Source organism: Trachurus trachurus (genome assembly GCF_905171665.1).
Source record: "Trachurus trachurus genome assembly, chromosome: 9".
Taxonomy (NCBI): domain Eukaryota; kingdom Metazoa; phylum Chordata; class Actinopteri; order Carangiformes; family Carangidae; genus Trachurus; species Trachurus trachurus.
In genome coordinates this window covers 2,581,704-2,596,064 of record NC_139895.1, presented here as the reverse complement: position 1 = coordinate 2,596,064, position 14,361 = coordinate 2,581,704, and the positions used below count along the sequence as shown (strand labels likewise).

General features: G+C 41.3%; 1 pseudogene across 1 annotated transcript in view; it reads right to left on the bottom strand.

Moving 5' to 3' along the window:
• The window catches only part of LOC310991322 (NACHT, LRR and PYD domains-containing protein 3-like), a 271,452-nt pseudogene that overhangs the window by 31,475 nt on the left and 225,616 nt on the right, over window positions 1–14,361 (bottom strand). The window lies entirely within an intron of this gene.

Genomic DNA, 14,361 nt, shown 5'->3' with positions numbered 1-14,361 from the left:
AGGACAGAGATGGGCCTCAGAGTAACTGGAGCTGAGATTCCTCTGAATACTTAGACATAAAACACTATTGTATTGTTTTATCTGCAAATACTTTGAAGATGGCACAACAGCAGAAGTCTCCAAGAACATTTTTCTGAATTATTAAATTTTATCTGTTGTCAATATGTCAGTTTGTTAGTTTTTAATTAGTTTGATTTATTCACTCTTTGTATGACATCGCAACATACGATGGCAACAAACTGTTTCAGCTACGGCCTTCAGTTTCTTCCTCCAGACCATTACTGCACTAAACTCTCAATAACTTTATGAACATATTTACACATTACGCACATTATTCTTGTGAGTGGCATTCCCAATATTGTTGTGTTAGTGCAAAAACAATAAAGACTTTTACTTCTACTTCTTCATTCATACATGTAGCCTATTTTCTTTCTTTTCACTGTTTGTTTTTTCTTATAAAGCAGAAGTAAGCGATACGGTCGTTTTGGCTAATGCTGCGTTCCAGGCAGGCTTTTGAAACCGTAAATTACAGCTTCAAGTCACAACTTACGACTTTGTAGCGTTTCAGGCTTTTCAGGCGTTTCAGACTTGTGTTTTTCCGACCTGTTTTACCTGTGAAAGTCACTATAACGGCCACTCGTAACTTCTGACCCGTGAACTCGTACCAGATCGAACTGGTACGAGTTCACAGATCGGAAAAACACGAGTTACGGGTTGCCTTGAACGCACCGTAACAGTCCTCGTCCCTACGTCACCACATTCACGCGCATCCCTTGGCTGCACACACAGAGAGGACTGCCCCTTTATGCCGTTCTCTCTCCTCATTGGATAAAACTTGTAGGATACGAGAAATGTTTTCTCCTGGGCTCAGAGCAGAGTGACTGACAGACCCGTGTTTCAGACCAAACACTCTATGTAAGTGATTGCTGTCGGAAGATACAACTATTTAAGACTTAAAGCAGATATCAGTGGAATGTTTTTGTTAATATAAGTCCTAAATAGTCCTATTTTCCGTCAGCAGTCACTTACATGAAGTATTTCAGCCTAAACACGAGTCTCTCCGTCACTCTGCTCTGCTGTAACCCGAGGAGAAAATTTTCCTTGTGGGATACAAGTGTTATCCAATGAGGAGAGAGAACGGCATGAAGGGCTGTGTGTGCAGCCAAGGGATGCGCGTGAATGTGGTGACGTAGCACGAGGACCAATTGATGCCTGACAAGGGCGGGGGCTGCTAACTCATGGTGCGTTCAAAGAAACTCGTACTTTGTGTTTTTCCTTCCTGTGAAGTCATACCAGTTCGATCTGGTACGAGTTCACGGGTCGGAAGTTACGAGTGGTCGTTATAGGGAACTTTCACAGACAACAGGATGGTAAAAACACGAGCTACGGGTTACCTGGAACGCTACCAAGTCGTAGTTGTGACTTGAAGCTGTAACTTACGGTTTCAAAAGCCTGCCTTGAACGCAGCATTAGCCGAAACGGCCGTGAAGCTGATATCTGCTTTAAATTAACACAAACATATGTCTTCCTTGTGCTTTAAAGCGGCCGCCCCATGTAGAGGCGACAGTCCTCAACGCAGGCGTCCCCGGTTCGAATCAGTAAAAGTTGTGTGCTGACGTAGCGACACCGTCAGTGAAACGGCGGGCGCAGCGCCACAAAGACGCTCAGCGCCATGTTGAAACACTGATCCTTCGGTTCATGCAAATGATGATTGGTGCGTTCACGGACTCTCCGTGAAAGGTGCAGCCCTCACTTGTTACGCTCTGCGCCTCAGCCCTTCTGATCCTGAACCGATTCACCTTAAAACTATTTAACAGCTTGTTGAAAGTTGAATGAAAATGTGACCAAAGAACTTGAAGTAAACTAAACTTGTCTTTTCTTGTCATGTTTTTAACCCTCTATGGTAGCTACGCTGCATCATGATGCCAGTGGGGGAAAAAATGTTTGGAGTGTTTTTATGTCTCAAAATAGACTAAATAAACATAATCTAAAGACATTTTGACTGTAGGCAACATTGTACCATCACGGTTCATCATCTACTGTATTAGAAACACCAGTCTCTGTAGACTTTCACCTTCACTGGCCTCATCCTCATCTTCCTCATCATCATCATAATAGCCTGATGTTTACTTTACTGCATCCAAAATCTAATTTATTAAGGATAAAAACCAAAATGATGATGAATTATATGTTTTTGAACATTATATTTACACCTAAACACACACTACCATAGTCTCATAATGCAATAATGATTCCATAATGGTCCACTGTCGCCTCAAGGCAACGTTGCAATTTTCTATAATGGTACGTTGTTGCTTTGGGGCAACAGGTGCATTTTAACAAGTTTCCATTATTTAATAAGTAAATAAATTGCATGGAACTATTAAAAATTAAACTTTACTAATTGCCTAGTTACTAGTTGCCTTGAACGCACTATAACGTCTTGTCTGCCGACAGTCAGCAGCCCCCGCCCTCGTCATGGATCTATTGGTCCTCGTCCCTGCACACACAGCCCTTTATGCCGTTCTCTCTCCTCATTGGATAAAGGTTGTAGGATACGAGAAAAGTTTTCTCCTGGGCTCAGAGCAGAGCAGAGTGACTAACAGACCCGTGTTTCAGACCAAACACTAAGTGATTGCTGTCGGAAGATACAACTATTTAAGACTTATATTAACACAAAAATATCGCTTCCTTCTGCTTTAATCATTGCACAAACTTCAAACACATAACCCTCATTATATCTTCTGTGTGTGCACGAGTTAATTTTCCTCTCCGGTTTATGAAAATGAGCAGTGGCAGAAGAGACCGTGGAGGGTTGTAACATGTCCGACTCTTCTGTCTGTTCAAAATGTGAGACAAACTAGTTCCATGTGTCTGATATTAAATGTCTGTTAGCTGTTAACTCTGCAACACAAACAGGAAATGCATGGTTCAGTCTGGCTTAGTAGTTTTTACACACCCTGGGGTGAGATGTAACATTATTAAATAAGGATTATGACAAAAAAATTGATATTGAAAGCTTTTTATTCAACGCTTAAATTACTTTTTTTTTTTGTTAGTGTGTGTGTGTGTGTGGGTGTGTGAAGTATATTAGTTTCTGTCAGTCATAGTCCGATGATCCTAACCTGAACACTAACCTTTTCGTCTTTGTCTTTCAATACCTAGGCCACAGCTGGTTCTCAAACTGTTTCACATCAAGGACCCTAAACTGACACAAATGAGACCCCTGTTGGACAAAACTTTGAAGCAAACAACAGAAATACACAAATATTTGTCATGAGACTGAAGAACGTTACTTTTTTTAGTCAATGTACGACGTTCAACTTAGGGCCAATGGCGTGACTTTTTGGAAATATTGTAGAGGAATTTCTGGAAAAAAGTGGTAAAATTTCTCCTAAAATGTTCTAAATTCTAGAAAAAGTGGTCAAATTAAAAAAAAAAAAAAACATTAAAATAAGAATAAGTAGAAGAAAAGAGAAACCAAGGCTTGAATTGAATAAAAGTATCAAAATGCCTTTATTGCATTAAGGGCCAAACATAGTAAAAACAAGACGCTTCGACGTGTTTCGGCTGAGAGCCTTCGTCAGGTTTCTGTCTTGGTTTCAGGCTGCACTTCCTGACGAGGCTCTCAGCCGAAACTCGTTGAAGCGTCTTGGTTTTACTATGTTTGGCCCTTAATGCAATAAAGGCATTTTAATATTTTCATTCAAGTTGAGTACCTTGGTATTTTCTCTTTTTGTCTACCGACCCAGCCCTTCACCAAAGAGCACCGTCTTAAGGTTTAACAAAAGAAACGCTTAGTTCCAGGCAGCACTCCTAGTCTTCGGCTTTTTTAAGAATAAGAATAATTTCTCCCAAAAAATAAATAAATAAAGTTTAAAAACTCTAGAAAAAATGGTAAAATTTAAAGAAAAAGATGGGGACCCCCTCGAACCCTCTTTGAGAATCATTGACCTGGGCCACTGAAATTCAAAGAAAATATATAAATGCAACTAAAACTTTGGTTGGAGAAGGTAAACAAACTAAAGTGTTGTTAGAACTAAACCAGACTCTTGTAGCCGTGATCAAACTTACCTTAACAACTTAAAGCAGAAGTAAGTGATATTTTTGTGTTAATATAAGTCTTAAATAGTTGTATCTTCCGACAGCAATCACTTCTATAGTGTTTGGACCGAAACACGGGTCTGTCAGTCACTCTGCTCTGCTCTGAGCCGAGGAGAAAACTTTCCTTGTATCCTACAAGTTTTTATCCAATGAGGAGAGAGAACGTCATAAAGGGGCAGTCCTCTCTGTGTGTGCAGCCAAGGGATGCGCCTGAATGTGGTGACGTAGGGACGAGGACCAATAGATCCATGACGAGGGCGGGGGCTGCTAACTCCATCGGCTGACAAGACGTTATGGTGCGTTCAAGGCAACCCGTAACTCGTGTTTTTCCGACCTGTGAAGTTGTACCAGTTCGATCTGGTACGAGTTCACGGGTCAGAAGTTACGAGTGGCCGTTATAGTGACTTTCACAGGTAAAACAGGTCGGAAAAACACGAGTGGGTTGCCTGGAACGCTACAAAGTCGTAAGTCGTGACTTGAAGCTGTAATTTACGGTTTCAAAAGCCTGCCTGGAACGCAGCATTAGCCAAAACGACCAGATCGCTTACTTCTGCTTTAACAACTTCAACATTATCAGCACTACCAACTTGCATAAAAGTTATCTACACCGTGATTCAAGTTTGATGAGTTGCAGGCAGAACTATCCCAACAATAAACGGCCTCAAAATGAGTTTTTCCCTCTAAAACCTCCACACACATGGAAATGAGACTAAACTGAACATAAACAGAGTGAATCACATGATTCATAACAGTTGTAACCCAAGTCACAACCATCCCAGCTACAGTAACTCCCTGGATGTGTAACTATGCTTTTCTCAATGAAAAATACGTTAAAGGACAATTCCGGGCAAATTCAACTCGGGGGGCTGTATGTTCCTAACATTTTAGGTCTAAAAGAAGGAATCTGAAGATTTTCAGTGTAATGTCTCCTGTTTTGCGGTAGTTGTGTCTGTCCCCGCCTCGCCATGGCAGCGATGAATGTGAGCGGATTGAAGTTCTGCTGCTTAGGCTGTTTCCATCCCTCAAAGCCACAGACAGCGTCAGATGGCGACTCAAACATGCACCCAGAAGTTTATTTACTTCAAGCAAGTCCAGAGTTGATATTCCTGTGTTTATGACACAAACGGGAGCTTCCCACTGCACCTGAACACACCGAGCGTCAACTTGGACTTGAATTAGGCTGTCTTTACACTACAGGCCTTGATGCCCAATTCCAATTTGTTGCCTTAATCAGATTTTTTTGACTGTCTATTTACATTTTCTATCAGAAGTGACCCAGATCTGATATCTGCCTTTACACCTTGTAGCAACCAAAAACGTAATAACGGCCAATAACGTAGTAACAGCCAATAATGTAATAATTTTGGCCATTTTAAATGTAATAAAGCCAATAATGTAATAACGTGCCAATAATGTAATAAAACTTTTGAGCCAATAACGTAATAACTTTTTGCCAATAATGTAATAAGTTATTACATTATTGGCTGGTAATAACTGGTGTCGATAATGTGATAATACATAAATATGATTGCAGTTCTTGGAAATAAAAGGTTTTTTTGCAGTTTTTGTGCAGTTTGCTAATCAAAAATAGGTAAGTGGATGACATAGACGTCATATTTATTCATCCAAGATATGTACTATCTTTCACCTCTCTCTCTCTCTCTCTCTCTCTCTCTCTCTCTCTCTCTCTCTCACACACACTTCTACCATGCTTAAAATGTTTGCAAACGGAAGAAGTAAGCATTGTAGGCTATCAACAACCTCCAAAACATAATGATAAGATAAGCAGTGATAATAAAGCAACATAGGTTCTATATTTATACTGTGAAAGTATAAAGGTATTTTTTTCATTCACAAATGTAAATAAAATAAAAACTACCTTTATACTGTATGGAGCAATACAAACATCTACCTTTAGACTTTCACAGTATTAATATAGAACCTAAAGGTGCTTTATCATCACTGTATAAAAAACAAAAAACATTGAAATGTCACTTTATCCAAATGGGACCTTTAAGCTCAACGTTTTGATGTAGTTTTTAATTTTCAAACATGAAAATCAAAGTTAGACGTATGAAACCTGCAGAGATTTCATTTTAGATCTCCAACAGCTGGTTTCAGTAGTGAGCTATTTGTTGATTGGTGCTGCAAAAGAAAACATTTCTTTGAGAAAGAGATTTCTGAATGTGTACAATTGTGCTGCCACTTCATTTGGAACTTCAGTTGGGTGTTCTGGAGATAACGCTAACCATCAAGTTGGACAAATGATGGCTAAATATGTTAATAAAAAAAAAAATCTACTTCATTCATTCAATCAACGCCTTTGCTCCTCCGAGCCATGCTGGGATTATCACATTTAACATTACCTATTCCCAATGGTTTGTCTGAGGCAGGAAGTTATACATGACTGAAACATAAACTGGCTGCAGACACCATTCAATACACAAGTTTGGTTATGTTTTGGAGGTTGTTGATAGCCTACAATGTTTACTTCTTCCGTTTGCAAACATATCATTAAGCAAGAAGTGAGAGAGAGAGAGGTGAAAGATAGTATATCTTGGATGAATAATGTCATCCACTATACCTATTTTTGATTAGCAAACTGCACAAAACTACCTTTTATTTACAAGAACTGCAGTCATATCTATGTATTATTACATTATCGGCACCAGTTATTACATTGTCAAAGGTTTTTTTAATACTAGGCCAATAACGTAATAACCAGCCAATAATGTAATAACTTATTACATTATTGGCAACATGTTATTACGTTATTGGCTCAAAAGTTTTATTACATTATTGGCACATTATTACACTATTGGCTTTATTACATTTGAAATGGCCAAAATTATTACGTTATTGGCAGTTATTACGTTTTTGGTTGTAACACACCTGCTTTGTTTGTGTGAAACAACCTGCTGGAAATAAACTAGTTATTTATTTCTTTCCTCAAGTGAGGACGGGACAAAGCCTCTTGGACACATTTGTGTACATTGTTTGATTTTTCCCGTCTTGATTTCTAATGGGCTCGATTCAGTTTTTGCCGGCAGGAAAACGAAATCTGGTGTTTGTCTCGCGCGCTCTCTCTTTTCACACGACCTCACTTGCCCTCGTATCGATCAATAGACTTGACAAAAACAGACGCTCTGACACCATGAAAATGAAACACTATAGAGTGCCTAAGCGGAAGCAGGAAGTAACGGCCCCATGGGACCTCAATTCGAAAAAAGGCTCCATAGATATGAACGAGAGTCCAAGATTTATTTCGTGATCCGTTTGAATTGTGCCATGAGAAAAAAATCTGTCCTCTACCTGTTTAAAACATCACGTTTCATGCCGAGAAATCAGCAGTTTGTTGTAAAGCTATTGTAAAATAAAATTCCGAAGAATCCGTAACCAGAAAGACTACAGGTCGCGTAGGTGATGTCACACACCAAATGCCGCCCTTTCCCGTGTCAGTTGGTGACGTATTTTCTGTGGGACACAGATCTGTAGTCCGTAGAGCGTCTTCACACAAAATACATTCTTCTGTTGCAGTTTTACGATAAACTGCTGATTTCTCTTCATGAAACGTGATGTTTTAAACAGGTAGAGGACATATTTTTTTGTCATGGCACAATTCAAACGGATCACGAAATAAATCTTGGAGTCTCGTTCACTTACATGGAGACTTTTTTCGAATTGAGGACCCATGGGGCCGTTACTTCCTGCTTCCGCTTCGGCTCTCTATAATTGACCCTTCGCCAACTCCTCCCACAAACGGCTATTGTCCAATCCTACGTTAGCAACCGTAACTATGGGCCTGGCAAGCTTTCCGCAGTGAGTCATTACGTTTGCTTTTGTGGACACATTTTGAGACTAGGACGAAAAACATTTGTTTGTAGAGAAGGATGTTGTTGTTGTTGCTGCTACTATGGCGGTGGCGGCGGCGGCAGCAGCAGCAATATAGAGATGTTCAGATACGAGCGGACTTTTTTTTCGACTTGAGCAAGTGTAAATATGGGGATAACCATATGTTCACCTCCGAAATGACAGCTGGACTTTTAGGGCTTTTACCTGGGCTTTTAGACAAGGGATCCTCCAGGCAGGGACTGCTTTCACTGACTGATACAGCGGTGGGAGAAAACAAAACAGCAGCCAAAGCTGTATGTGGTTCACAATCGCCCCAAAACTTGCAGTTTGACAACGTTTCATGACCAGTGAGATGACCTAAGTCTTCGTGGGTTGATAGATGGTAAAATTACCGGTCCTTACTGCTGCTCTGTACATTGTCCAGTCGTGTCGTTGAACAGATGTTTTATCCTCCTGCGCGAGTCACGTCACTGAAAACTATGAATGATCTTTGTGACTTCTTCTCTCTATTCTCTCAGAACAAATTTGCTGATATTTCCTTTGAAATCGATACCAAATACTGCCAGGAGCATGGCTGGGAGTGAAAGCTTGCCCGGCGTAGCAACAGTAACCAAGGGGGCGGGGCTTACGCGAAGGGTCAATTCCAAGGGGGCAGTTGTGGGTCTGAGAAGTGAAGTCACTTCCTCGTTCAACAAACTGCAATCCCCTCTTCTTCCTCTGGGGGCTGGTGTCAGAAAGCAGCATTCTCCATAGACCCCCATGTTAAAATCACTGACTTTACATCCTCAATAAACATGTTAAAAGCCTGGTGTCAGAACGTTTTTTCGTCTCAATCGATAGTTTCTACCCCCGCACCCACTCTGAGGGGGGTGAATTTTTTTTTAACTCTACCGTTTTACTGTTATTAGGTTAAAACTCTGGCCAATTAGGGCGCGGAAACGTTGAGTGACAGGTCCGAGCAGCTCTGTGGACAGCTGCTTCGAGGCCAGTGGGCGGGTTCTCGGCCGGCCAATCCCGGTCAGCCCCACATGTCAATCACAGGCTACAGAGGTAGGCCTATCTGATTCATTTCCACATATAACGGGACCTGAATCTGATCTGACAATTTCTGATTCCATGCGTATTTGTCCCGTTCACACGTTCATGTTACACTTGAACCGTGCAGTGTAAAGAAAGACAGCCTTAGATCTAGTTTTACAAACATGTCGGCTTGCTTCAAGTAAATAAACTTCTGGGCACTGTTCCCTCTAAGGTGTTTTACTGCTCCACCTCTTTGCCCAGAGGACAAAAAAGTTGCACACTCAAATATCCCCGACTAGTTTCCTGTTTATTTCTTCCTAATGTGGCTTCGAAGTGTGAAATGTATGATCTTAACCGTGGTCTGTAGTGCAACTACGATTTAACTTTTTGTTTGAGAATTATTATTACTGTTAATATCAAGAATGCTTCTGCGCCAAGAGTTGATGACACCAACTTGATGTTAGTTATTTTTTTCATATTGTTCATATGGCAATAAATGCAAAATATGTTTTTCCAAATCAATATTGTATTTTGTTATCGTTAACTGTAACTGACCTAGATATAGTCTACTTGCCAACAATGAGTACCCAGAAATGTTGAGTACCCCAAAGTTTTATGTTAGAAATAGATAGTATGGGTCCCCAGTATTCAGAAACTGCCGGATGCTAACTTATCTATATTGGACAATTAGCATAACTGACATAATTAGCATAAATTATCATAATTGCCTATATGGGCAATATTTCAACAAAATTGACTTGGCTGATGTGGGCAATATTGGAGTGGTTTTAGGGGTTATTGATGATGCTGAATCCATTTCTGACATTTTCAAAATTCAAAATGGCCGTCTAAACCGGTGACCAGATTTTGAAATCCATCAAAATCGGCCCACTGGCGGTTAAAATCAGGTCACTTCCGGTTTAGACAGCCATTTTGAATTTTGAAAATGTCAGAAATGGATTCAGCATCATCAATAACCCCTAAAACCACTCCAATATTGCCCAGATCAGCCAAGTCAATTTTGTTGAAATATTGCCCATATAGGCAATTATGCTAATTTATGCTGATTATGTATGTTATGCTAATTGCCCAATATATATAAGTTAGCATCCGGCAGTTTCTGAATACTGGGGACCCATACTATCTATTTCTAACATAAAACTTTGGGGTACTCAACATTTCCGGGTTCACAATGGGGCCCTATGGGCTGGCAAGTAGACTAATATGGAGTAGCCTAGGTAATGTTGTCAAAATAATCTGTTATTAATCATAATAGTAATAGCCAATAGTATTGATATTTGGAGTTGGAGAGGTGAGGCCATAGCACCAGCATGTGGACGTAGTGTGTGTTCGCTTAAGCTGTCGCTCACAGTCGCTCAAGCAGCTCATCAGGGGAGATTCATTTCTGCTCAGGGGTTTTGAAAATGAGAGGGAACATTGCTTCTGGGTGCATGTTTTGAGTCTTCCTTCTTTTAGACCTGAAATGTTAGGAACATACAGCCCCCTGAGTTGAATTTGCCCGGAATTGTCCTTTAAATATCCCTGTTATTCATTCATTTATTTATCATGTGTCTGGTTTTCTATTGTTCTTCTATCGTCCGTGTGTCTAATGAGAACGGATCGCTGGAGGAGAGAAGAGAAGAGAAATAAGTGAGACTGAGCAGTGGAAAAAAAAAAACAGAGAACTGGTTTATTTTAGTAAATAGTGAGTTTTCACTGCTGTACAACACTGGCGTCTGTAGTTGGCACTGTTAAAGGGACAATCCACCCCGAAACAGAACAGAAGCTTCTTCGACTCCTCTCCACTCAGAACGGATCAGCTCTGTTTGTAGGAGGATCTTTTTTTTTTTTCTATTATTATGATTTTTTAAAGTTTTTTATTTCTTTTTTTTTTTTTTTTTGCTCAATAACCCAAAAGTCTTCCCAGTCTCCTTCTGGGACACTCGGTACAAAATATAACAGGGAACGAAAAAAAACAAAAGAGAGAGATAGAGAGAGAGAGAGAGAAGAGAAACCAAACGAAAGGCACCGAAGCCACGAGAGACAGAAGCAGCCGAACAACTGAAAACTACACGGACATGCAACTCACATCGATTTACACTGAGCTATATAAGCATGCAAAAACAACACTGCTCCGAACAGCACACACACACATTCACACACTCACATTCACACACTCACACTCACACACTCACTACAGATCAATGTTTTTCTGTAAAATACGAACGGCGCGTCGGCTTCTGAACAGACGACTACATGTCCATCCAAACGTCCCATTGGTTCTTCAGCCGGGAGACAGATGCATTGTGGGTAAACGCCCCCCCGCCCCGCCCCTCCCCTCCCCCCAACGTGTGCGACGGACACACACATACACACAAGCACACACACTCGGCCTGTTGTTGTTTTAGATTAATCAATGAATTGTTATCGATGAAAACAGTAAAAAACAAAACAAAACAAAACCTGCAGCTTCCTGTGGTCGATCGGCTGCTGATTGATTGATTGATCGTCCGATCGGTTAAAGGGATAGTTCAAAATTTTTGGCAAATTGTTCCCATTGCCATAATAATCCCTATAGTCATAGCAGTAGGTTCGTTACCTTTAATTGTCGGTGCAAGCTATTTTTAGAACGGCGGAGCAGAGCCGTGAGCTGCTCAGAGCTACGCTACAGAGGCTCATTATGGGATTTCTTGGTTTCCCTCATCAAACTCATCAAATACACAATCCAACAACTCCACAACGCTCTGGTGGACAAGTTGTGAGCTGCACATTCACCACGCTATGAGATAATAACACAACGTTACCAGACAGAGTTGTTTTAGAGGGAAATACAGAGACTGATGATGAAAAACTGTCCCTGAAGGCAACGCGCATCAGCGGTTTTGCATGAATTTCCCTCTAAAACAACTCTGTGTGGTAACGTTGTGTTATTATCTCATAGCGTGGTGAATGTGCAGGTCACAACTTGTCCACCAGAGCGTTGTGGAGTTGTTGGATTGTGTATTTGATGAGTTTGATGAGGGAAACCAACAAAGAAATCCCATAATGAGCCTCCGTAGCGTAGCTCTGAGCAGCTCACGGCTCTGCTCCGCCGTTCTAAAAACAGCTTGCACCGACAATTAAAGGTAACGAACCTACTGCTATGACTATAGGGATTATGGCAATGGGAACAATTTGCCAAAAAATGTTGAACTATCCCTTTAAGATGAAGGTCGAGTGAGTGAACTGAACTTTGACGATTGTAAAAAAAGGAGAGATTTGTCGACAACACGACTACAAACTAACAGCAACATCATCTTCTTCTTCTTCTTGGTGCGGTTGCGTTTGAGCCTTCAGGGCCACCGTCGCTCACAACACAGTTCCCACGGCAACAGAGGAGCGGGAACGACGAAGGACGAGCTGATGAGACAGATGTGACCCGACAGGAAGCCTCAGCCTCAAACATCTGGATTCACCGTTACTACTGGTATTGTTATTCATATGTAGGGGTGGGGCGACATCCAGCTACTTATTTAACATTTAGAAGCAGCGTATAACCACACACAACCGGTTGCTATGACAACGTGTGTTCGTGAAACAGCTGGAATCGTTAAAAAAAATAAAATAATAATAGTAATAATAATCTGTTTGTTGTTGATAAACGTGAGCAACAACATTATTGGTGATAAAAACAACGTCAACTTGTCGTCAAAAGCCAATATAATAAAACTGAAAGAGTCAGCTGCTTTTATTTTGAAAGGGTTTTTGCATCTTACGGTAAGTCGAGCAGCTGTTTCCTGTCTTCATTAAAATGTTTATACACTGCAGACAGATGTTAAATAAGTTTGGTTAAAGTTGCGACTAAAACACTGAGACTTTTTTTCTTCTCTTTTTGGCACGAGTATAAAAAAAATAAAAAAAACGTTAGAGAGGCTTTTATGTTGAAACCGAAACAGGAAGTGAGGCTGTAGCGGAAAACATCTGCACGCAAGTCACAAACATCCAGTCTCGTCAACGCTCCTCCTCCTGAACCCGGGGAGCCGACGGCGAGCGCTCGCCCGCCCGCCTGGCTGGCCGGTGCAGCAGAGAGGCATTCTGGGTAACGTAGGAATCAACAGGAAACAGGAAACAGGAAAAACAAAAAAAAACGACGAATGATAAAAAAAACAAAAAAACAAAACCAAAGAGTCTGTGTCCTCTGTTTTTACAACAACGACGTCCAATCGTGACGTGCAGCTGGAGGTGGGGGAGGGGAAGGGGGGCGAAGGGGGCGGGGTCAGTGATTTACTGCTCTGTGATTGGACGCCAGTTCCTTTAAGGTCCCCGTTAGTTAGTTAGTTCACCCTGTCCCGAGTGTTTTTGGCGTCCCGTCGTCCCGTCATTAACCCGACAGATGGACGCCGACCGACCTGCTGCCCCCCCCCCGATCCCCCTCCCCTCTTCTCCCCCCTCCCCCCCCTCCTCCTCAGGTCTCAGGCGGTTCTGACCGGGTTTCAGGAAAAAGGGGGCGGAGCCTTGTTTCTGTTTCTGTTTCTCCTCCGAAGTCCTCGTGAGGTTGAGACAAGCGCCGTCGAGTGATGGCGGCGGTGGTGGCAGACTCTGGGAGCGGGGGAGGGGGGGAGGGGGGAGAGAGGGGGTTGTGTGTTTAAGGCGCAGAGCGAGGAACTGGATCTCATCTGTCTCAGGTCTCAAACCGCCGCCGCCGCCGCCGCCGTGGTTCTTCTGCTTCTTCACCGGGGGGGGGGTTTGCAGCGCCGCATCATTATATTATAATAACGCCATATTAGGTAATGATGTAATACATTATCACCCCATGATGTCACAACGACGCATTGTGTAAATTTGTTGAACGCAATATTTAATACATTTTGCCGCATTTTTTAATGAGTCGTTACAAATGCACCGAATGAGAAAAAAATGCGTGTGTTGCATTGTTTTATATAGAAAATGTGACAATTCGGTGCATTATGTAAAGTTTATTACGCGTTGCGTTCAAGAACCTTATGACATAATGCGTCGTTATGAGGTGAAAATCATATCACATCATTACCTAATGTGTCGCATCATTGTATAACAACGCCATATTAGGTAATAATGTAATACATTATCAACTCATGATGTCACAACGACGCATTTTGTAATAAAATGTGTTGAACGCATTGTGTGATACACTTTGCTACGTTTTCTTAATAAGTTGTTACAAATGCACCGAATGAGAAAAAAAATGCGTGTTGCATTGTTTTATATAGAAAATGTGATAACTCGGTGCGTTATGTAAAGTTGCGTTCAAGAATCTTATTCCAAAACGTGGCAGATTATGACCTAATGCGTCGTTATGACATCATGAGGTAATAATGTAATACATTTTCACCTTGTGATGTCATAACGACGCATTGTGTAATCATC